Below are 6,423 nucleotides of genomic sequence, written 5' to 3'. Positions count from 1 at the left end.
TTTAAGCATACCAATAGACACAATTTAATGCGCCTACAGAAATGCCTAATGGATGAAGCCAAGGATGTCGTTCAGTCACTGTTAATATACCCATCTTATGTGCCTGCAGTTATGGAGGAACTTGAATTTCGTTTTGGATGCCCAGATTTGCTAATACGGTCCCAGTTGAACAAGATTCAACAGTTCGAGAGAGTGACAGAGAGGAACGTTGATAGTTTAATTGCCTTATCCTCTCTTGTGCGAAATGTTGTAGCCTTTTTGTCATCAGCCAAGTGTGAGCAACACTTGAACAACCCATTATTATTAGAACAGCTAGTGTATAAGTTGCCGTCTAGTAAACCATTCGAGTGGGCGCGTCACGCTGTAACTCTGAAAGAATATCCCACAATAAAACAATTTAGTGTTTGGTTGAGTGAGATCGCGAAAATAATTTGCCTTTTGCCACAGCCATTGTGTCAATCAAAAACCGAAAAGCCTAAAATTACAATGCCAGCTAATCAAAATTATACGCGCCGAGTTATGTATGCACAAAACCATGAGATGGAACAAGAAAATCACCTAGAAGTTAAGTGTCTTGAATGTGCAGGCCCACATCTGATAGTTACATGTGAAGCGTTTTTGAGTAAAAATGTTCAGCAGCGTTGGGTAAAGGTGAAGCAGCTTCGTTTGAGTTTTTCATGTTTGCGGAAAGGACACAATGTCATACAGTGCCGAATGAAAAAATCCTGTGGTATAAACGGTTGCCGTAAAAATCATAATAGATTGCTACATGAGTCCCAACAAGTGCCGCCAACGTCTGGATCAGTTCAACAGGTTTTGAGTTGTGCCAAGCCATGTTGTGCCAAAATTATGGGTCCAAAGGGACAACTGAAGATTTTCTCACTTGTGGATGAAGGGTCGTCAATCACTATATTAGATGCCAAAAATGCAAGTCAGTTAGGCCTTAAAGCCAACAAACAACTCCTATGCAGTGGTATGATGAAGAGAAGGTGACTCAAAACTCAACAGTGGTAAATGTTAACATAAAGAGTGAAGCTGGCGAACAATATGAGATTAAAAACGTTTACGTAATTGCCAATCTAAGACTGCCAACACAATCGTTTAAAAAATCAGATTATGGGCACCTTGATTGTTTGCCGATTGAAGACTATGACGATGTTCGCCCTTTAATGTTTCAGTGACCGCCAGTGCATCTAATCCAGTGGCTATTCGAACTAAACTTGGATGGGTGGCGTATGGTCCAACCGGTTCAAGTATCACCGTCCATTTGACAATGTTATTTGCCCGAGCAGAACCATCATTTAAATATCGATTGTATTGTTGCCGAATATTTTAATTGTGACAATTTTGGAATAGAAAATCCAACACCGCCGCTGGAGTCGATGATTTGAGAGCTCGTAAAATCTTGTCTGATACAACACGCCGTATCAATGATCGTTATGAGGTTGGCCTTTTATGGAGAAAAAATGCATCAATATTGCCTGATAGCTACGCCATAGCTGTCAAACGTTTGCAGGGAATTGAAGCTAAAATGAAAAATAATGCCAAATTCGCAGAACGATATAAGACCGAAATTAACAAATAAATCGCCAAAGGTTACGCCAGGAAACTCACACAAGATGAAATTGAAGATATCACAAACCCGTTGTGGTATTTGCCGCATTTTTCTGTACAAAACCCGCATAAGCCCAACAAACTGATAATTGTTTTCGATGCCGTCGCCACTGCTGATAAACAATCTTTCAACTCAGCATTGTTGAAGGGACCAGAAAAGGCTAAACCATTAATAGGAATACTTTTTAAACTACGTCAGGGTCGTATTGCTGTTGCTGCAGACATAAAAGAGATGTTTTGGAGAAGCGGTTGCGAAATGTCACCGATCGAACAATATATCATGACGTCTATGATCTTCGGAGCAGTATGTTCGCCCTATTGCGCTGAATTTGTTAAGAACAATAATGCCGAAAGTTATCGCAGCCAATATCCGGAAGCTGTATCTGCCAGAACTTTTACGTAGACGATTACGTTGCTAGTTTCGATACAGAAGAGCACGCTCTACTACTAATTCAGCAAGTGGTGCAAATTAATGCAAACGCCGGTTTTGAACTTCGTAATTTTTCATCAAATTCGTTAAATTTACAGATCGTCATGAATGCAGGTGAAAGTGCAGAGGCCATCTGTTCGAATCGGCAAAGCCAAACTGAGAAAATTTTGGGAATGTATTGGAACGTAACAAATGATTCGTTTCAATTCTTAACAAAATTTCATCGCATAGCTAAACGTTAAGGGCAGCACTAATTGAAGCTGAAAACATTATTAACAGGCGACCGCTTACAGATATTCCTTTGACGCACAGCGAGCAGGAGCCACTCACACCAAATCATTTCTTGTTAGGCTGTGCCAATAGTACACAGACACGCTATAACGATGCCATACCTATCAGCCTCGATAAACAGTGGCATATCCTCCAAAATATAAACAGCCTGTTTATATTTTGTTTTGTGGGAACAGTGGACTACGGAGTTCTTGTCTCAATGTTTTCGACGCCCTAAATGGTGTAATGAGGGGGTGCCCATAGTTGATGATCACAGTTGATACAAAGCAGAGGAGACAGAAAAGACGGAAATGACACACAAATGTGAAACCCTCACGTTGCGCGTAAAATAATATAAAATAAATGAATAACGAACTGATTGTAACGAATATAATCTAATTATTTGCCAATAAAATATTTTCGGTATTTACATAACCGATTACACAGGCAGTGACACTTTTGGATTTCCCAAAACATTCTTGAAGGTACAATTATTAGCCAATTTGGCTTCTTTCAACTTCTTGTTTAACTAAGTATCGAATTTCGCGTTGAATTTTATATTTATTCCCAAATGTTTATAATTCTTTACGACTTTTAATTGGTGATTGTTAAGGCAGTATTTTTCGTAATTTATCAACCGTCTGGCATGAATCATAAGTTTTGATTTGTCGGTATTTATGGATAATTCCCATAAGTTTCAATGTTTTTTTTTTAATTTATCTATCATATTTTGTAATACTATTGGAGAATATGCAAACAACTCAATATCATCCAGGGAGACATTTATTTGTTATCAACGAACAATGCAAACAATATAGGGCTTAAGGTACAACTTTGTCTTAATCCGGTACACGTTTGGAATCATCTCGAGGTGCACCTTTCGTTCCATACTGTTGACTCATTATTGCAGCACATATTTTGCAGTATTTTCATAATTTTCGTTGAAAGACCTAGTTGACTAATTTTGTAAAATAATGCATTTTTTGTACAAATTTCTTTATATTGTGTTGAAAGTTGCTTTAAGGTCTATGTCAAAAACATTCAACTTCGTGTTTTTTGAAATATATTCTTAAGCTACACTAGTTAGGACGAAAATATTATCTACCATGGAGTAATCTTTACGAAATCCAGATTGAAATTCGCTTAATATATTGTTTTCATCTAACCAATTTTCAATTCTATTATACAGTAGGGTTGTAAATACATTTGCTGATGTATTAGGAAATGCTATTTCTCTATAGAGAAAACATTATGGCTTTATTGTTACTATTTGGTGGGACTGCATTTTAAAATACACAATTGTATGTTTCAACCATACGCTCTCTGAATTTAGGTATATTTTAATATATATATTAAACATATTTTAAGAAGTCAACTGGAATTCATTTTTCACCTATGGCTTTATTAGTTTTTAAATTGTAGAGCACTGCATAGACTTCTTTAAGCCTTTTTGGAACAACTTATGCTTCTTTTATCTCATAAGACAGAGCATAGTTAAAAAAATAGTTATCTATATTGCCATTTAACAGGTTTCAAAATGAACCGCTAACGATTCGGGATCTACTTTAATTTCTTTTATGTGATCTTCTCGATTTCTTTTTTAACTCCACTCCTAAACATTTTAGTATCAGGTGCTTGTCATTTTACATTACATTGTCATATTATGAAAATATGAATTCTTTTTCTCATTACACATCTCTATCTTTGTTTACTTTTTTGTATTTGTTTAAGTCTATCATATCACCACCTTTTTTCCAGCTCATAGCCATTTGAATGATTTCTTTCTTGCATCTTAACATTCCAAATCATACCATTTTTGTTATTCACGTCAAATTACCCTGAAAAGACCTTCGACGCAAATGTACTACCTTCGCATGCTTTAACCAAGTTTGTGTTGTGTTAAAACTCCACATTTGATTCTCCATCTGACTTGTAATTATTAAGTTTAATATAAATTTGTCCGATAATAAAAATTAGTTTATTCTTGTAGAAGTATTTTTTTGTATTTCAGTTAACAAATTTAAGTAAATATGCATCTACATCGTTTATACTTGTTAAAACAACAATTCTGGTTCCCCATCTGACACCAGTAGCTGGTGCTGCTGTTGACTATACGCGTGGGATTTGATGTGGATCAGCCTAGGTTAATTATTTACGTTGCCTCCAACTTGTGTAGGTTAATTGTCGTACGCTGTTAATTTTGTTGGTATTTGTTGTATATTCTGGTAGCGTTTAAATCCAAATGGAACAAATGCGTTTTCATTGAGATTTGGAATTTATTATTAACGCTAATTCTGGTTCTGCAATAAATTGCTGCGTTTGAACAATCGTGCCGTACTAAAACTTTTCACGTGCATAAAATTATGTATTTAATCGATTGAACTAAAGCTAAACCTTTAAGGTGCATAAAATTATATATTTAATCAATTGAATTACCTTCACTGTTCACACTGTAGAATTTTCTACAACACAGCTTACAATGCAAACCACACTTTGCGCACTTTACGCTTGTACGTGTTTCTATTGCTTGTGTTTCTATTTTGTTTTCTAAAATTGTGCTATTGTGTCGCTTACGGTACCAGAGTAGTTTTCACGTTTTGATGATTTATGTTATTTTAATAAAAATATTGCAGTTAAATGAATGTTTTATAATTTTACTGCATCAAAACTTCACTTCATTTTTTCTTTCCGGGGTCAGATAGTTAAGCAATGATACCAACATCCACAGTGCCTCACGAGCTTGGTGCAAGCTCAACAAGATATGTTTTTCTAAGCACGTTATACAATGTCAGCATATTCCACTGATTACATTGTGGGATCGTTGGCTTCAGCATAGTTCAATGCTACAGTTTCGTAACATAAGACTTCAACGCGAAGCCAATTTATAAATATTTACTGCCGGCCAATCCGGCTTCAACAAGACCCTATTGGGTGTGCACCTACAACAGTTGGCACAGATTCTTATATATCATATCAGTTCAGATAGCAACTGCATTTTAGTTTCATTTGATATACATAGGTATGTATATGTAAATACATTTTTGTAAACGAGTTTGTAATTAAATTTTTTGCACACATATGGATAAATTTTATACTGTATATTAAATGAAATTTTTATACAAATATTTTATTTCACTTTACATTTCCACATACATTAATTAATTTTATTTAATTTATCTCATTGTAATAAAAAATATACTGACCAGTAGTAAATAAGTTTTACAGATTCATAGTTTACAACTGCTTTTAATAATTTTAATATTTGTAATATTTGAGTACATTTGACACGGAGGAATTTTTTTCATTAGTAGGCGTTTTCGGTGGCTAGCAAGTGTGTCAAAAAACAGCAAGTTTCTGGCCTATAGTAGCTGAAATGTATGCAAAAGAACAACACTATTTTCTCTATCTAGGCCAGTAGTTGTATGCTGGTCACACACTTCAGTCAGTAAAAAAAAATGATACTAATAGGCCTTTACGGTGGCTCGCAAGTATGGCAAAAAATGCATGCTGGCCTATATTATCCACGCAAGTCATTGGCATCACTGTTGCAATCTGTCACGTGTTACGTTTTGACAAAAAACAAAAATAGCATAATACAAGCAAATTACATTGCGTATAAAAATAAATAATTAACATAAATTAAAAATTAAAATTAATTAAATGTCTTCATTTTCAGTTAAGAGAAATAAATAAATTTATTTTATAAATTTTCGTTTATAAATTTTGGGTTGATATTGGGCGACAGGTTAATATTATTATAATAATGGTTTGATAATTTATTTAAATATTTTGAACTTTGAACTGAATAACAAAAGTTAAACCATATTAATTGTATGTATTAGAGTACTGCACGCGCGCATTTGATTTCAGTTTCAAAGCATTCTATTGTGTTTAGAATGGTAGCATACTCTCACTCTCAACGAACAAATACGAATGTATAGGCATAAAAACAAAATGGAATGGAAAAAATATTTGTTTCGTTTGTTTAGAGTACTCTAACTCTAAACATTCTAAAAGTAGTTGAAGTAGTTGGGAGTAGTGCTGTTCATATTCGAATTTACGAAGTATTCGAAGAAATTCGAATATTCGAATAGTAAACGAAGTCTTCG

This window comes from Teleopsis dalmanni, chromosome 1 (genome assembly GCF_002237135.1).
Source record: "Teleopsis dalmanni isolate 2A chromosome 1, ASM223713v2, whole genome shotgun sequence".
NCBI classification, from domain to species: domain Eukaryota; kingdom Metazoa; phylum Arthropoda; class Insecta; order Diptera; family Diopsidae; genus Teleopsis; species Teleopsis dalmanni.
Note: the sequence above shows the minus strand (reverse complement) of the source record.